A 19,370-nucleotide genomic window follows, 5' to 3' on the forward strand; every position below is an offset into this window, starting at 1 on the left:
GTTCAGTGGTAAAGTATTGCGAAGTCTTTTTGACCACAAACATGAAGTTATGTTTTTATCGGATAAAAATCAGAACCTTGCTCAACTGTTTACAAATCAAAATGGCTTGGACAACTTAGTTTCCTTGCTGATATATTTGAAAAGCTAAATGATTTACATTTAAGTCTTCAAAGACAGGGAAGAAATAAATTTAATGCATGGTGATAAAATAGAAGCTTTCAAAGGGAAGCTTAATCTTTGGAAAAATGAATCTGAGCGTAACAATGAAATGTTCCCATGCTACTGATTTTGTTATAATGTTGACAATTTAGGGACATTTTATTATTTTACAATTTACCCACCTAACAACACTAATTAAGAATTTTTCCAAATGATTTAATGCATCTTCAGAAAAAAAGTTGTATTGGATTCGTGATCCCTTTGGTTTTGATATTTCTTCATGCCCTGAAATTACCATTCAGCAAAAGGAAGACCTTATCGACCTCTTATCTGATGAAGCATTACGTGGTCATTTCAGGTTCATTTCAATACAACTTGGGAAAAATTTCGCTTTCTCTCTCTCTCTTCAAGACAAGTATCCAGGACCAACTGATGATGTTACCAACAGCAAATTCAAAATTAACATGTGACACAGAAGCCTATGATAGATATAAGCTGTTTGTTTGTTATTCGGGTTTTAGGAGCATTAGCAACTAAGGCCATATTGCTCCGGGGATATGCGGTGGTCATTCCCTGACCTTTCCGCGTCCACCGTATTTGGTGGTGACGGGCTCGAATCCCGTCTAATCAAGAAGCGTGTGCTACGCACTGTTGCTCCTTCCCACCTGGCTACGGAGGTGCCTAGGATGCAAAGAAAAACAGAAAAGAGTTCTTTACCTATGTTAAATCTAGAAGGAAAGGGATGAATCGGATTGGTCCACTGGATATTGATGGTTCAACATTTGAGGATCCTGCTCAGGTGGCTAACAAACTAAATGAGTATTTTGCATCTACATTCACCCATGAGGAGTTATTCAGGAAGGGGAATGCCAGAGGTGAGTTAAACTCTGGCAGTGAGCTGGGTGATTTTGTAATAACTGAGAGAAAAGTGGAGGAGAAATTGTTGAAGATAAACATAAAAAAGGCACCCGGGGTGGATGGGATCTATCTAGTTATATTAAAGGAGGCAGCAAAGGAAGTAAGCAAACCCTTAGCCATAATTATGAGAGCTTCTTTTGACTCAGGGGAGGTACCCATGGACTGGAGATCTGCAAATGTGACCCCAATTCACAAAGGAGGATCAAAGGGCAACACAAGTAATTATAGACCTGTTAGTTTAACTTCTGTTCCAGGAAAATTAATGGAAGCACTGGTTAAAGAAGCGCTACAGGATCAGCTAGACAAGACTTCAGTTATAGCTTGGGCATAGCATGCTTTTGTTATGGGGAAGTCTTGTCTGACCAATCTGATTGGATACTATGATGTGGTCACAATGCAACTGGATGCAGGGAATAACTTTGATATCATATATTTGGATCTTAGAAAGGCTTTTGATACTGTTGCACATGGAAGACTGCTGCACAAATTGGAGCAATGTGGCACTGGAGGCAAATTGCTGTTATGGATAAAGGGATGGTTGAGTGGAGAAGACAGAGCGGTAATCAATGGACACTGCTCATCGTGGACTAATGTTATTAGTGGAGTCCCTCAGGGTTCAGTGTTAGGTCCATTATTGTTTTCTGTATTTATAAATGATATTGATGATGGTTGGTATATCAAGCTTAATGTCCAAGTTTGCAGATTATATGAAGGTTGGCAGGGTTGTTAAGGACACTAATGACAGTACGCTGCTGCAACAGGATCTAGAAACGTTGAGCAGATGGGCTGAGAGGTGGCAAATGAAGTACATTGGGAAGCAGCAACCCCAGAGCAATGTATCAACTTTGTGGTACTACACTGACAGTGGTAGAGAATGAAAAGGACCTGGGGTAATTGTGCAGGCAGATATGAAGTTTTCTGCGCTCATGGTGTCTTGTCAATGATATACAGGAATTTTTCTAGCAAGTATAAGGAAGAGATTATCCCCTTGTATAAGGCAATGGTCAGGCCACACCTTGAGTACTGTATACAGGTCTGGAGGCCTCATTTCAAGAAGGATGTAGAGCTGCTGGAACGAGTACAGAGAAGGGCAACAAGATTAGTGAATGGAACAAAGGGTTGCTTTTAGGAAGAAAGGCTTAAGTTTTGCAAATTACAGTGTCTGGAGACTAGGTACCTGCGAGGTGATCTGATTGAGGTGTATAAAGTCTTGAATGGTTTGAGCATGCTCAATGCTGATGGAATTCAAATGAGAGGGCATAAATTAAAATTGAGCAAAAACAGATGTAGGATAGATGTGTGGAAGTTTGCCTTTAGCCAGCGGGTGGTTGGTGGAACAGACTTTCATCCTTTGTTGTGGAAGTTGATAGCCTAAATAAATTTAAGGCTGAGATGGACAGGTACTTGGAATGAATGGAGAGGTGAAATGGGAGAGTGTTTTTTTTTTTTTTTTTTTTTTTTGGCTGATGCTGCATAAGCTTGCTTTCTTGCATCATATGCCTATGCTAATGTTAATTATCAAAATGGTGATACAAAGATTGCTACCTTTCAGGTCTACATATTTATGTGAGTTTCGTGTTTCAAAACTAACAACTATAAAAACAAAACAGCATTCCAGACCTGATCCAGAAGATGATATGAGATTAGTAATTTCAAATATTGCGTGAAATATGGGCCAAATATTATCGGGTATCCAGGCTCATTCTTCTGATTAATTTAATAATAAGAATTTCATATGTTGTTTTTGCTGTATTCAATTAAAATATTAAATAATTATTTTAATGTGTAAATTAAAAAGGAAACAATTTTTTATTCCTTTCTCAGTACTCAAATAAAATTTTCGACCACATAATTTATAAAATGCTATTTTTGTTCTCTAAAAATCTGGTCATCCTACCTCAGGGTTTACACTGAAGGGTTGTGTCAATTTTATATTTAACAAAGGGGTCACAAACAAAATAAGTTTGCACACCACTGCACTATCCTACCAAAAATTATGGGACACCCTATAATTGCAAAAAACTGTGACAATGGAATACGTAAATATTTTGTTTATAAAGGAGACTAACAGTTACCCTGGGATTCATTTGAAATACCGTATTTCCCCATGTATAAAATGCACCTTAATTTTGGGGCCCAAAATTTGAAAAAAAAATGTATTACATAAAGTTATTGAACTCAAGTTTTATTCATCATAAAATTCATACAACTCATCACTGTCAAAACTCCCATCCATTAGCTTTTCGTCATCTGTGTCTGATGACTAATCACTGTCTTCATATATTGCCTCGTCCTCAGTCCCATCTATGGCATTTGAAATGCCACACTTCTTAAATGACTTGACAACGATCTCAATCTTGATATTATCCCAGGATCTTTTTCACCCAGGTACAAACTTCTCCTATAGTTGGTTCCTTCACTCTTCCTGCTGGTGTCAAATTGTCCCCAGAAGACTTCATCCATTGGTTCCATTCGTCTCTCATGTCAGCTTTGAAGGGTTTGTTAATACTGACATCAAGTGGTTGGAGCTGGGATATCAAGGTAAGATGGCAAGTTTTCTTTTTTGCTCTGCAGCAATCTTCTTTGTATTTTTTGTTATGTGGGCAGGTTTGCGTAAGAGCCCACCTGGTCTCCTGCTCCAAACTTTCTCAAACCAGATCTTCATCCCATCCTGATCCATTCAACCCTTGTCATGAACGTGGCCAATCACTCCTCGAGGAATGTCTTCTTTTGGCACTGTTTTGTGTTTGAAAATCACAGCATAGGAGGCAGCTTGGTTCCATCAACACAACAAGCTAGAACAACTGTATAATGGCTCTTTTCATGTCCGCTTGTCTTCAAAGTTACAGTTTTCATCCCCTTCTTATCAACAGTTCTGTTACTTGGGACATCAAATTGAAGGGGGACTTTGTCCATATTTGCAATCTGTCCCAACTCAAACTGATGTATCTTCCGACATTGAATGACAAAATGATGAAATTCAAGGACCTTCTACTCATAGCTTTCAGGCATCTTTTGGGCAAGTCTGGTGTGTGTACGCATGCTTAGTCCATTCCGTTTCGTGAACCTGAAGCACCAATTGTGTCCTCCTTTGAAATCAGCAATTCTTGCCTCATGCTGAACCATCTTTGTGGACACAGGAATTCCAATTGCTCTTTGCTCCTCAATCTGTATCTTCAATTCCCTCTCTAAATCAGGCCATTTTACTGACTTGCCTCTAATGGCCTTCTGCCGTGGCATTTTCAGTAGGGTTTCTTCTTTCCATAGCCAGTCTCGGATTGTTTTCTCAGTTGGATGAGGACCAAATTTATGTTCAGCAGCACGAATTTCATTCACTTTTGCAAACTGGATCAGTTTTAACTTGAATTCAGCACTGTACGAAAATCTTTTCTGAGCCATTTCTGGGCATACCAGTAACAAGTGCGAAACAGTGAGCGCGAAGAAGCGGGAAATGCAAGTAAAAAAAATCTACAACCACTGTATAAGACGCACTCAGTTTTCAGACCCCAAATTTTTCGAAAAAAGGTGCGCCTTATACATGGGGAAATATGGTATATACACTGAACAATGAGTTTTTTTTTTAGGTGTATCAGAACTATGGCTATATAGTGCTGATGCACCTAAAAAACTTTTTTTTTTTTTTTTTTTTCATTATGTCTTGTCTGTTATAAATTATATGCTGTTCAAACGAGATGACAGAGGTTAATCAATATGAGGAAAAATTTTTTCTGAAAGTATTCTAACAGGATGCACCTAATTGTTAAACTTGTAGGAGGGGGTATCAAAAAGTTTTTATCTTTACCTAGAAAGGTGAAACTTCACAGGAACTTTAATCCTTTTCTATGTACTCTCCATACCGGTGAAATACCACCACTTTGCTTATTGGAGGCTTGAAGTGGTGAAACCCATGTTTAGTCTCTAGAGGAAAGTTTCCGACACCCCCCCCCCCATACTTCTCCTTCAACCTATGCACGGTACTAAGTACTATAGGTTTTGATACCTTTCGTGTTTGGGGTTTTCATAAAAAAAAAAAAAAATGTATAGTAACATATTTCTCCCAACTATGGATCAGTTGTTTAATGCCTTGATCATAGAAGTATTGGTATTGGTGTTTAAGGCACAAGGGCAGCTAAGGCCAAAATTTGCCAGGTTGTATATTATTATCCGTAAGGCTTCCGTAGCCGAGTGGTCAGGAGCGGGAGTGCAACGGCACACGCTCTTTGAGTAGACCGGGGTTCAAGCCCCTGACTGCTAAATACGGTCGATCTGCCAACCCGCACTGGACCAGCGTGGCAGATTATGGTCCATTTCCCTCAGCATGAATTGTTGAGGAGGCTTCCATTCTGCAGTGGGTTGATAATGGCTGCAATTTACTTTATATTATTATCCTAAAGTAATATAATTTGTTCCATTTTGGAATCAGGCATTCATATATATGTATTTGCTTCAGAAAAGTATAGAGTGTAGTCAGGTTAGCAATATTTCCAATCATGTGGGTAAGCGTTAACAGTTCTTGCAGTTGTGATTGAGAGTTGAAATGGGAATAGTTTTGTTTTTGTTTGTTTGTTATTTGGTTTTTAGGAGCATTAGCAACTAAGGCCATATTGCTCCGGGATATGCGGTGGTCGTTCCCTGACCTTTCCGCATCCTCTGTATTTGGTGGTGACGGGCTCGAACCCCGGTCAAATCAAGAAGCGTGTGCTACGCACTGCTGCTCCTTCCCACCTGGCTAAGGAGGCACCTAAATGGGAATGGTGGGGACAATCTAAAAGTATATGCTTGACTGTAAGTGGTAGTGTACAATGCGTGCATCAAGGTGGGTCATCCCCCATGAGTAGAAACATATGGGTTAGGTGGGTATGTCCTATCCTTAGTCTTGCTAGTACAGCTTCTTTCTGTCTGTTTTGTCTGAAGCTGGAAATCCATAATGCTGGTTCTTCTTTGATTTGGAGAAATTTATTACTTTGTGACTTCCATATTTCTGTCCATTGAAATGTACAGACTTTTTTTAATATGCTTCAAATAGTCTCTACTTGGTCATTTGCTGGTGTTGTACTGTTTGGTTTTTTGGCTGCCTGATCTGCTCTCTCATTGCCTAAGATACCAGAATGCCCTGGAATCCAGCAGAATTTCACTGAATGATTCCTACTTTGTAGATGGTTTAAACAGCAAATGATTTGTTTTTTTATTGGTTGTGATATTGAAAACTGATTGCCCAAAGCAGACACTGCACTCAATGAATCAGTGTATATTATACTGCTAGCATTGTGGAGAACGTTAATATTCTGTAAGGCTAGTTTTATTGCATATAACTCAGCAGTATAACCGCTTCAACTGGTAGTGATATGGAGGCTGTAAAAGATGGAAAGACAGCTGCGGCACCAACGGCAGAACCTGTTTTTGAGCCATCTGTATATATTTGGCAGCTTTGTATATTGTTGAGAGCATGTTCTTTATGTAGTTGTTTGATATTTTCATCTGCCAGGGATTTCTTTCCCCATGCTGAAAGTGGGTATCACAGTAAGGGAGATTTACAGACCAGGGTGGATCAGGAACATCACTCTCTTGAAAGTATGTTATCAAAATCAATATTCCAGGTGTGAAGCAAATCTTTTAGTCTAATGCCTGTTGGTCTATTTTCAGTCGGTTTACTGTTATAGAATGCTGTACATTCAGGATTCGAAAGCAATGGTCGAACAGGATGGTCTGGAAGGCTTTGAATTTTAGCTGCATAATTTAAAAGCAGCATTTTCCTTCTAAGGTGAAGTGGAGATTCGTGTGCCTCTACATACAGACTCTGAACAGGGGATGTTCTAAATGCACCCAGAGCAGTACAAAGGGCACTGTGTTGGATGGTATTAAGGCTGATTAATGCACTTTTCCTAACTGAATCATATACAATAGCACCATAGTCTAAACGAGGCCTGATAATAGCACGATACAAATGTAATAGAGTAATGTAATAACAGCTCCCCATGTCATAGCAGAAATGGACCTAAGTATATTAAGTTTCTTTAGACAAACAGTTTGGAGGTATGTGATGTGTGAAACAAAGTTCAGTTTGGTGTCCAATATTAAGCCTAGGAAACGAAGATTACTGGTGAGAGGGATCAAATGGTTTTTCAATCTGAGTTCCGGTTCTAGCTTACGTTTTTCGCAGAAGTGAACTGCAATTGTTTTTTGTTCTGATAAACAATATCCATTCTGCAGTGCCCATATCTCCAACTTATTTATGGAAAGTTGCAGCTGTCTTTCAATGGTATGAATATTTTGTGAACGGCAAGTTATAGTAAGATCGTCAGCATACATATATAGTTCTACAGTATTGGGGAGGTTGTGCATTATGGTGTTCAGTCTAAGTGAAAAAAGGGTAGAGCTCAGTACTGATCCTTGTGGGACACCTTCTTCTTGAGTGTAGGACGGAGAAAGTACAGATTGATAGTGGACCTGAAAGGTTCTATGTTGAAGAAAATTTCTAATGAATTCTGGCAAGTGCCCTCGCAATCCTATGGAATGAAGTTCTCTCAATATGCCATACCTTCAGGTAGTGTCGAAAGCCTTTTCTATATCGAGACTTAACATTACAAGATGTTCATTTTTGACGTAAGCATTGTGGATGTTAGTCTCGGCTTTCGCCATTAGATCCAAAGTGGGTCTGTTTTGTTGTAAGCCAAACTGATTGTTTTTTCAACAGTGCTTTAGTTTCAAGAATCCAGGTAAGCCACCTGTGTATCATTCTTTCTAGGATATTACTTAGGCAGCTGGTTAGAGAAATAAGTCGGTAATTTTCTGGAAGTGAGTGATCTTTTCCTGGTTTAGGAAAGGCTAAAATGATGGAATGATGTCAGGAAGGTGGATATGTATCTTCAAGAAAAATCCAATTATAGAACATTAATAGTAAATTCAAGGCCGTACTGTTTATGTTTCAGCATTACATAATATATACCACCAGGTCCAGCTGCACTGTTGGGTGATCTATTTAGTGCTGTTTGCAGTTCAAATAGGTTAAATGGTTGATTATAGGCAATATATTGGGTAGTATGGAATTTTAATTTGTACCTTTCAGCCGAAGCTTTGATTTTAAGAAAGGATTTGCCATATGCTGATGTAGCAGATATTTGGTAGAAATTCTCTGCAAGGACGTTAGCTATTTCTTCTTCAGAAGAAGACATTTCCTGTCCATTTATGATTAAGAGGGGAGAAGGAAGAGGTGGATATTTCCAATTTAATTGCCAAATCTTTTTCCAGATGAGAGGACTGCTAGTATCCTTTGTAATAGTGGAGGCAAACTGTATCCATGATTCCTTTTTTAATTTTCTTCTAATTTGTCTAGCTTTTGACTTGAGCCTTTTATATTGAATTAGGGTGTTGGGAACTTCCAAGCTTTATTTTTTTCTTTTTGGCATTGGTACAAGCTTCATTCCACCAGTGTTTAAGGTTTTTGTGTTTACATGTGGAGGCTTGAGGTATTGCTTCGGAGGCTATGGTCAGTATTTGCCTGGTAATATGCTCTGTGACATCATCAATGGGTTGTAGTCTGATCAATTGGCTATCAAAAGAAAGATGGGTTGAAAACTTTTCCCAATCTGCTTTGGAGAATTTCCATTTTGAGCGATTATCAGGGTATGGTGTTTGAAGCGTTTGAATTCTGCATGTGATTGGAAAGTGATCACTATTGTGTGGGTCATTTAAAACTGTCCATTCTATACTGGGATATAATATGGGGGAACAGAGAGTTAAATCAATTGCTGACATAGATCCAGTGGGAAGGTGAGTATAAGTATTTTCACCAGTGTTCAGTAATGTTAGATTCAGTTGGTCTAGTATCGTCTCTATCAAGTATCCTCTATTGTCCATGTGGTCTGATCCTCACAATGGATGATGTGCATTGAAGTCACCAAGGGTACAAAAAGGTGGTGGTATTTGTCTTATGAGGTCTTCTAGTTCTTTGAATGTGCACATCTTGTTAGGTGGAAGGTACAGAGATACTAGAATTAGAATTTGCCCAACTGATACACATACAGCAACAGCTTCTAAGTGGGTCTGAAGCAGAATGTTTCTAGAAGGTATTTTACAGTCAACTAGAATCGCAATGCCTCCACGTGCGGATAATGAAGAGTTTCTATCTTTTCTGTAAAATGTAAAATTTCTAATTGATAGAGTTACTTGTGGAGTTAGATTAGTCTCTTGTATGCAAATGGCTATAGGACCACATCAGGAGATTAAATCATAGATGTCATCGGTATTGCTGTGTAAACCTCTACAATTCCATTGAACAATGTTCTGCATTATCGGGGTTTGAGGAGGGAAGGTGAGTCTGTCTATTTCTTGTGAGTGGTTTGCTTTTGACAGTCATATTCCGTTTTATCTTTTCTAGGAAAATTGGGATGTCGGGGATCTGTACTCTCTTCTACGTCACCAGTTTGCCCTGATGAAAATCCAGTCTCCATATCATCTGCATGAAGATCAAGGACTGTTTCATCGTGTAGCTATATTTTCAGAGTCCATTCTATTTGAGTTTGTCTTTTGTAATTCAGTGGCTTGTTGCCTTTGTGATTTATTTGACATTTCATCACATAATTTGATTTTAGGCAGAACTGTGATAGGGGTATTACTTATTTCATCAACTAGAACAGGTTTGGTGGTAGGTTGAGGTGTTGATAGCACAGATTGTGCCCATTCTGCAATGGATGTATTGGGCAGAATTGATACCTCAGTTTCGGTTATTATTATTATTATTAATAGCCATATGGTGCAAGGAAGCCTGAGGCTTATGCTGCACCAGGAAAACAAAAAGTTCCCAAGTTACCCTGAGAGAGAGAGAGAGAGAGAGAGAGAGGGGGGGAGTCAAAAGTAGAAGGGAATCACCAAGAAAGAGAAGAATGATGATATCCAGCTCAGGACCCTGGGTGTGGCAAGCCCATACTCACCAGATGTGAGCCCCCGGGGGTTGAAACAGCTTGGCACTTTTGTATAACAGAAGCGTATGTTTTTTGTGATTGTTGACTTTATTTGCTTTCTTGCTTCTTGATATGTGACCTTATTCTCGATCTTATACTTTTGTATTCTTTTTTCAATTTTCCATAGGTCGCATGATTTTGGGTATGCTGGATGGTCATTCGTGCAATTTGGACATTCCATGGAGCCTTTGCAGTACACTCTGTTTGTGAATGGTTTTTTGACCCGCAGTTAGAACAAGTAGTTTCGCCTCTGCATGTTGTCTGGGAGTGACCAAACTTTTGGTACTTGAAACATCTTAAAGGGTTTGGAATATATGGTCGGATACGGCAGTTTAGGTACCCTGCTTTAACTGAGGTCGGCAAATTTGGTGTACTAAACGTCAATATAATATTACGTGTTGGAACAAGTTTGTCATCTTTCCGTATCATAATTCTTCTTGTTGAGTTACTTTCTGTTCTAGTAATTTCATGACTATCTTCTCTTCGGTCAATAAATCCCACTCACTTATTACTCCTTTTGAGGAGTGCGATGTGCTATGCAGTGAGACTTTGATTGGGATTCCGCTTAGAGATGACATTTTTAGTAATAATTCTCAATATTTTGCTCGAGTGGTCTCAATTAAAAGATCTCCTGATTGGAGCCTTTTCCCCATTTTCGGTGTACCTGCTGCATTCTTGAGACATCTCTGGATGACAAAGGGAGAGAGTTTGCTTAGCAGCTGAGTCAATGAGGAATGTATTATCAGAAAAGTTGGTGGTTCTGATTTGTTACAATCCTTTTTCATTCTTTTTGGAAGATTGAGATCGTCTTCCATTCTGCTGGTCTCAGTATGTTGAGAGCCTGTTGGCTCTAGTGGTGGACATGAAACACAGACCATTGCTCCTTTTAGCCCTGGGAGTGAGAGCTTTTCCTCCCAGGTTTCCGGCCCCGCCATGTGGAGGCAGTAGTGGTGCCACCTAGTGGCCAAGTGGCTAAAGAAGTTAGTGCAAAAATTAATAAATATACTAGGAAAAGAAAGGTGATTTTCTTTTCTGGTTCTGTACTAACTTAGGATCTGTTAGTACAGAACCACTTACAAAGAAATGATAAGAAAAGCACTGGAAAGAAAGCTGAACGAAATCACTGAGAAAGATCACTATATATCACTTAGGAAAATTGCTTGGCACTCGGGGCCAATCATAGAAGTCTGCACTTTAAACCACGATTCCACTTCATTGATGACTTCTTGAGACAAGTCAAAAAGCGACATCCACGCAATGGTTTCTTCATTTCTCAAAACAAGAATAAGTCTGACGGTGCTAGTTCAAGAGAATAGGGTGGGTGCTGCAGTAGTTCAAAACCGCACTGGGAAACAAAGTTGGTGATGGCAATGGCCGCATGAGATGTAGTGGTCTTTGCCTTTTTTTGGGAGGTGGGGAAGAGGTGTGCTTCCACTGCTTTGACATGCCTTTAGTCTCTGGATCATACTGGTACACCCAGCATTCATCATTTGTCACCAACCGATCAAAAAAGTTCTCAACATCGGCATTACACAAATCCAACAGTTGATGAGAACATCGCATTTGACATTGCTTCTGCAAAGGCATCAGCAATCTTGGAACTCATCGTGCAGATGGTTATGTAAAATGCCGTGGGCAGACCCATAACTAATTCCGGCGTCTCCGTAGCCAGGTGGGAAGGAGAAGCAGTGCGTAGTACACGCTTCTTGATTAGACCGGGGTTCGAGCCCGTCACCACCAAATACGGAGGATGCGGAAAGGTCAGGGAATGACCACCGCATATCCCGGGGCAATATGGCCTTAGTTGCTAATGCTCCTAAAAACCAAATAACAAACATAACTAATTTCCACTACAATTGCGATGAAATGAATTGTTACACATCTGTCACTCAGCACCAGCTGCTCAACCTTTGCAACTGTCTGTGGGCGTTGATGAACTCTTGTTTCCACTTTTTTTTTTTTTTTTTACAGTGTCATAGGATGGACAATTCTGCCCATACACAGCTTTCATTTCTTCGTCAATTTCCTGAGCTTTCTTGTCCTACAAATGCAGGAACTTGATCACTGCTCGATAGTCCTCTTTGTCAACCACAGCGTCTTTCCTCAGATTCCGGGCTCCACCTCTGGTGTACGATCACCTATGGGAATGAAATTTCACATATTAGTTATTGAATGTGTAGACAACTTATATTAAAAACTGCACCCCCTACTGATGTTTTATCTAGGTAAGGGTACGAACTTTGATGCCCCCTCATATTAATCTACGGCATTGTGGAGGTTTATCTGCTATGAGCAGATAAGAGTGGGTGATGACCATGTATCAAATTCAGAGCCTAGCTATAACAACTTCTTGTCTGCACAAACTCAAGCATAGACTATGGCTATAATATTGGTTTGATTTGGAATGGTTTGTTTTGTTTTTACCCTGCATGTTCCCCACCTGTTTCTGCTATTTTGCACAACTATTTCTGATTACTTTTTTGTAGTCTTTATACAGTACCTGAATGTTATTATTATATGGTTTGGTGGCATAGTCTGCTAATTCCCTGTTAGCAATTCCAACATAATCTTTCCTCTACTAGCAAGTATAATCAAAGTGCTTTGAACTTAATTGAGAATCTATAGGGTTTTGCAAAGCCTGTAGTATGTTTAAATAAAATATACTGGCAATATGAATGGCATAATGATGGATGGGGTCCAGTTAGCACAAAGCGCTAGGTTGAACTGAGTTACAGGCTGGTGATAATCAATTTTAGACCTTATTAATGCATCACACAGTCTGAGAGCGTACAGTGGTTGGCTCCCCCAGCTTGTTGCTGAAAGGACCCATTCTATATTTAGTTTTTTAAATCAACTTGTAACTGTTTGGTGTGTTCTAGAGATATTATTATTAATTACACTAGCCAACAATTTTAAACTTTTTTTTTTTTTTTGATAAAATGAATGAAATAAACCGATTCGGACTAAATCACATGTGCTGAAAACAAAAATGACTAGAAAGTTCATAGCACGTCACATTTTCATGTTATGACATCGTGCTCCTTTTTCCCAAAAATTGTGAATTTTTACTTATCTAAATGTATCTGACTACTTTTCTTGTAAATTAATTGCTTGCAATAGAAATGATGACCAGTAAACATTCCCAATGAATAAAAAATAACATATTTAAACTTTATAAATACCTATTTAGATTTAAGTAAACAATTAACCCACAAAAGTGGAGGCAAAAATAGGAAATTGTACAACTTACAGTTATTTTTTTCTCTTATGAACAGAATGGTCCCCCATCATTGCTGGATCCCATCATCCTTGATACCCCTGCTCCATAATGTGGATATCTTGGTGGAATCGTTCCCCCTGCTCATCACTGACAGATCCCAAGTTGTCCGGAAAGAAGTCCAGGTGTGAACGTAGGAAGTGTATCTTCAGCGACATTCGGCCTCCTAACTTTTGATAGTTATGCAACAATTCTTCTGTCAACTCTTTATGGTTCTCTACTTTATTCCCTAAAAACCCGCTAACAACAGCTCTTAAGGATTTCCATGCAGCTAATTCAGTGGCATTAAGTTTAGCTTAAAATATTTCCTCCTTTAAAAGCTGTCTAATTTGTGGGCCTACGAATATACTCTCCTTCAACTTTGCATCACCAATTTTGGAAACTGGCTTTTTAAGTATTCGAAAGAGTCACTGTTTTTGTCCAGAGCTTTTACAAAATTTTTCATGAGGCCCAACTTAATGTGCAAAGGCAGGAGAAGCACCATTTCAGGTTTCTCTAAAGGCGTGCATTTAATGTTGAGTTTCCTGGGAACATATTCTTCTCTGATGGGTCATTCCTTCACAATATAATGATATTCTACTGTTCGACTATCCCATAAACACAAGAAACAATAATACTTAGTAAAACCACCCTGTAGTCCAAGCAACAAAGCGATTACTTTTAAATCACCACAGATTTTCCAACAATATTTCTTATAGTTTAAGGCATTTAATAGCAATGACATGCTATCATAGGTTTTTTCATAGCCACTGAATGAGCCACTGGGACTGACAGTTTGATATTGCCATTGTGTAGCAAAACTGCTTTTAAACTGAGTTTAGAAGAATCAATGAATTAGATGAATAATCTCCAATCTTCAGAACTGTGTTCAATTCCTAGTTCATCCATCAATCCATTTACATCTTTTCAGACACATCCACAAAGAATTCAATTGTAAACTTGTAAACCTGTAAACTTGTCATTTCAGTTTCTAAACACAGAAATCCTCATGGTTTTTGCCAGCAAATTCCACTGTTGCAACCTAGATCCTAATAGCTCAGCCTGTTGCTTTGAATGATTTAAATCCCTAACTAAATCATTAAGTTCACTTTGCTCAATTAAGTGTGGGGTTTTGTCATTTTCAGGATTGTAACTAGGATTGGCAGACGTTGGGGGCAGGTATGGGCTCTAGTGACTCTCGCTCTTCTTCTGGAATAGTGATTTCTTCACAACTAGGTGGAGGAATAGGGAGTTCCAGTGTGTGTGGCAGTGGTCTTATTGTGGATGGAAGGTTGGGGTATTTTATTTGAACTCTATATTTTTCCTTGAAAACCCCTTAGTATTTATGAGGCAGAAATAACAATTTTCAAGGTGACTTGTTGGTTCTCGCCAGATCACTAGAACAGCAAAAGGCATTTTAGAATCATTACCCTTCATTCATTAAGTCAGATTTACATCACATATTATAACAGCACATATGTGGTGCCCACCTTTTATCCTGATCATCCATGTGATAACCAAAATAAAAATAATAAGCTTCTTTCACCTTGTCTGTGATTGATTGACGTTATGACTTCCCTGTAAATTGTCCACAAACATAGCAAAAACTGTTTGGCAAATTAACACACGCACAGCATTTTCACTCCTTTTCACAAGAAAGATTACACAAGACCAAAATGGAACTTTAAAACCCACAACCTGTCACTAGATCTTACAAATTGAAACTAACCCCAAAAATGTACATTTAAGGGCTAAAGGCAGCTTGTTAACAAGTCTTTCACAGAGGCGCCTGGCTGCTGGAAATATAGTAGAGTCCAAACATGCTACCACATAATAAGAATTATAGGAATATAACTCAGAGCAGCCACTCCTCAGGGCCATAAAACTAAAAAAATAGGTATCGGTATACCAGTAAACAACGCAGACATGTATCTTTTGTTACAATAAATTCTACTGGGAAGGGTACAGAGTGCGATGTTGAACAATTTCATCGACTTTGAAACTATTTTACATTTTTTTTAAAAAATGTTTTTGCATTTTTCTAAAAAATGTGTCATGATAGAAACTTTTTACTGTCATATTCATAATCAGTACATAAAATTAACAAAAAATGCTTACTTTCACTCATGTTATCAAAACTTTGTTGACCAGGGTTATTATTATTTCAAATATGAATTCTAACAACCATGCACTTGATTGGACTGACAATTTATGGTTATTCAGTTTTGGTTACCGGTCTGGTGGAGGTTATGTTTTCTGCAGAAATGTATATATAAGATTTTTGTATGGAAATTACAAATTCGTTGGTTTACACCTATGCATTAAATTTTAAGTGATAACAGTGCTGGGCTGAGAGCCTATCTGGGACATGTCTTTTTTGAGTAAAGATTTTGGATACAGATTATTTGAACCCAGAATGGGATTTTTAACCTTGCTGTTGTCTTTGGGTGAATTTCTGAAATGAAATTCAATTCTCAGTGACTTTGTGTTTTTAGTATTTTTTTTCTAATATTTAATAATTTTTTTGTATAATCAAGCAAAATGTAAGTTGGTTGGTTGGTTCTTGGGTTTTATTGGCGCATTAGCAACTAAGGCTATAATGCGCCACAGCCAGGTGATATATAAAAATTTTTGTTTCACTGACCTAATTACTTAGATCACCATGTCAAAATATAAAATGCAAAAAGATAAATCAATAAAGAAATAACAATAACAAGTAAATATTAAATACAAGTAAAAACCTTTATTGATTTATAAAAGCTAAAAATAGCAGACACATGGTCATTGTCAGATAAAATCTGACTGAGTGTATAAGGCTCAGTCAGATGATTAAAAGCGGTAAAACGGATATTACTAAAATCTGGACACCTAGAGTACTGTATACAGGTCTGGAGGCCTCATTTCAAGAAGGATGTAGAGCTGCTGGAATGAGTACAGAGAAGAGCAACAAGATTAGTGAATGGAACAAAGGGGTGCTCTTACGAAGAAAGGCTTAAGTTTTGCAAATTACAGTGTCTGGAGACTAGGCACCAGCGAGGTGATCTGATAGAGGTGTATAAAGCCTTGAATGGTTTGAGCATGCTCAATGCTGATGGGATTCTTCCTCTCGCTCAGAATAATCGCCCGAGAGGGCATAAATTCAAATTGAGGAAAGACAGATGTAGGATAGACGTGCGGAAATTTGCCTTTAGCCAGCGAGTGGTTGGTTGGTGGAACAGACTTCCATCCCTTGTCGTGGAAGTTGATAGCCTAAATAAGTTTAAGGCTCAGCTGGACAGGTATTTTGAACGAACAGAGGGGTGAAGTGGAAGTGGTAGTTTTTTTTTAAAGCTTGCTTTCTTGCATCAAATGCCTCTACTAATGCTAATGCTAAGAGCCATAAGCCGCTTCAAGATCTTCCCAAGATTAGCAAGCAGTGCAATTGGTCTGTAGGCATGTGGATTTGAGGCAGGTTAATCTGGCTTTTTGATAAGACGAAGCAAAGAAACCTTCCAAGCATCGGGGAAGATGCCTTCCATGAGGAATTTATTGAAGAGCAAGAGCAAGTAGAGAGGTCTTAATTTTAACAGCCGGATAATGACCACATGTTCAACCATATCCCTTCCTGGACACTTCTTCATGTTGATCTTCTTGACCACCGAAGTAAATTCTTCTAGAGTAAATGGCTCGGTATGCTTTTCAGTAGTGTACTTGTTATTTGCCTCCCGAATTGCCATATGCTCTGGAGAATCTTCAGAAGGATTATCCATAGGAAATAAGAAGGTACAACGCACAGAATATATTAATGAGAATTCACTTTATGATGGGATGGTTTTTTTAAATTACAAAAAACTAGGACTCAAGTGTAAAATTTGCGAGGGCACCCTAAAACTAGGACATGTCCTCAGAAAGTTACGAGGACGTCTGGTAACCCTATAGAAAGGCTTCATTTCTGCAAATTGCAGTGTCTCTCGAAATTAGTCACCTGCGAGGTGTTTAAGACTGTGAATGGATCGAACAAGCTCAGTGCTGATGGTATTTTAGCTCTTGCTTGGACTACACTCAAGGGGACACAATTCAAATTGAAGAAGGATGGTTGCATGAATAATGTGAGGGTCCTGAGCTAATATCATCTTTCTTCTCTTTCTTGGTTATTCCTTCCTTTCTCTCTCTTTCTCTCTCTCAGGGTAACTCGGGAATTTTTTTTTGGCTAGTGCAGCATAAGCCTCAAGCTTCCTTGCACCATAGGGCTAATAATAATAATAATAATAAAAAAAAAAAAATTGCTATACATAATTAAAAATTTGAAAATTCAGTTTTTAAAGGAATTAAAGTTCATTTGCATGTTTTAATATGGCAAATATAAGTCAATGTATTTTTCTATAATGCAATAAGTTGTTTTCAATTCATAATTCATTCATTTTTATTCCTTTCGTTCATTAAACTAAAAGCCTACAACAGTGTAACTGCATGTGCTTTGGAACCTAAAAAAGTATATTTGATATATGCCAGGTAAGGCACCTAAAAAAAGTTTCAGGCAAGTTTTTATTTTCCAAAATTAACTGCTTTATTTGTGTCAGTGTATTTTAAGTTTCACAGTCACCACTGTAAGGAGGCAGTCAAATTGCCAAAAAGTCATAATGCCCACAACCAAAACAGGTGTATCTTTCCTTTACACAAAATGCCAAATAGGTTAAAATGTAGGCATTTTAACTCCTGGTAATTTGAACAAAAACCCACAATTGTATATGTACACAAGAAATGCAACTTTGTCGTAACCATTCCTCTGAAGATCTAACAAAAGGCTTTTCTGATATCTGCTCATTGGCCAAATTAATGGCCAATTAGATCTGGTGCAAAATTAATCTTCTTACTGTAAACAATATTTATAGAGAATGTAACTTATACTCTATAAATATTTGTTTCTTTATTTTATATATAGGCATTTTATGCTGTTTTCCATTTTTTACTAAAACGTCAAGGTTTCTGATCCTATTTTGTGGCATTAAATATTTAGTTATTATTTTTATTTTATTTTTTTCATTTCACATTAATATTACAGACAACTCTGTATGTCTTACATAGTGGAAATTTTATGGAAGTGGCCATTACACCTTCTGGCCTAATAATGCTCTACGTCACAAATCAAGGAATAATGCTCATTGTGGCATTGACCTCAACCCATCTGAACATCTTGAATGCAGAATTAGGGATAGGCCAAGAAGGCCCCTCTTCATTAGTGGAATGTAGTACTACTACTAGCTTTCTATCAAAAATTAGTATTGTGTTCTACAATGCATTAAAGCAATCAATTATGGCCAAATGTGTGCCAAAATGCTACTGCTTTCTTTGAATAAATACATTTTATTCGTAACTACACGTGTGCTATTACTTTTGCCAAGATAGTGCACATAACAAAAAATATGTTGTTTATATTGTGGCACATTACCACAGATTAGATGAGGTTTGCAAACAGTCATTTTACAAGAATATTATCATTAAACAATTTATGGTCATATGAATGTGAACCATGGTTAACTCAAATGCATGAACTACACAGGCTTCTCTGTTGACCAGATCAGAAAACTCATCACCATGAGTCTATGTGCATTGTGGGAACTCTTTAACCCTTTCTTGTGCAAGTGCACAAGAAAGGGTTAAAGAGAATACAGATTATAGCTTCTGACATCAGATGATATAAATCATTGCTATGTGCAACTGCAAAAACTTTACAAGTGGTCCTGTAGGTGCTCTCTTTATTTCCTGTGTCATTTTAGAATTAATTTTTTTTATTAAAAAAATTACTTTAAAGAGATTTTAGTGTTTCTTATCCATCCTTCAGAACTTTTCTAAAGGTATTCCAAGTTCTACTGGATTTTTTTTTTTTTTTTTTTTAATCATTTTTATAGGGACAGAAGTTCATTACCACCTCTGCAGTTACAGCCCTCACCCTATAAAATAATATTAACCTTTCTGGTGGGTTAATGATGTAATTTTGCGAAGAATTTACTACAAGAAGTAAATTGTAACTCAAAAAACATAATAAAAATAATAAACCATGATGATGATGATAAACAGCTTTTTATTGCTATTAGTAG

The 19,370-nt window shown here is 37.9% G+C and overlaps 2 protein-coding genes across 2 annotated transcripts in view; one reads left to right on the forward strand and one right to left on the reverse strand.

The window, feature by feature from the left end:
* The window catches only part of LOC150082019 (uncharacterized), a 115,644-nt gene extending 100,367 nt beyond the window's left edge, over positions 1–15,277 (forward strand). The window contains exon 5 of the mRNA XM_090379068.1: positions 13,313–15,277. The gene's annotated coding sequence lies outside the window, so the exon portion shown is untranslated. The remainder of the gene's footprint in view (positions 1–13,312) is intronic.
* The window catches only part of mus312 (mutagen-sensitive 312), a 31,564-nt gene that overhangs the window by 10,841 nt on the left and 1,353 nt on the right, over positions 1–19,370 (reverse strand). The gene's annotated exons all lie outside the window — the stretch shown is intronic.

Source organism: Mastigoproctus giganteus, chromosome 8, assembly GCF_048544385.1.
Source record: "Mastigoproctus giganteus isolate SK-2022 chromosome 8, ASM4854438v1, whole genome shotgun sequence".
In the NCBI taxonomy this organism is placed as follows: Eukaryota; Metazoa; Arthropoda; class Arachnida; order Uropygi; family Thelyphonidae; genus Mastigoproctus; species Mastigoproctus giganteus.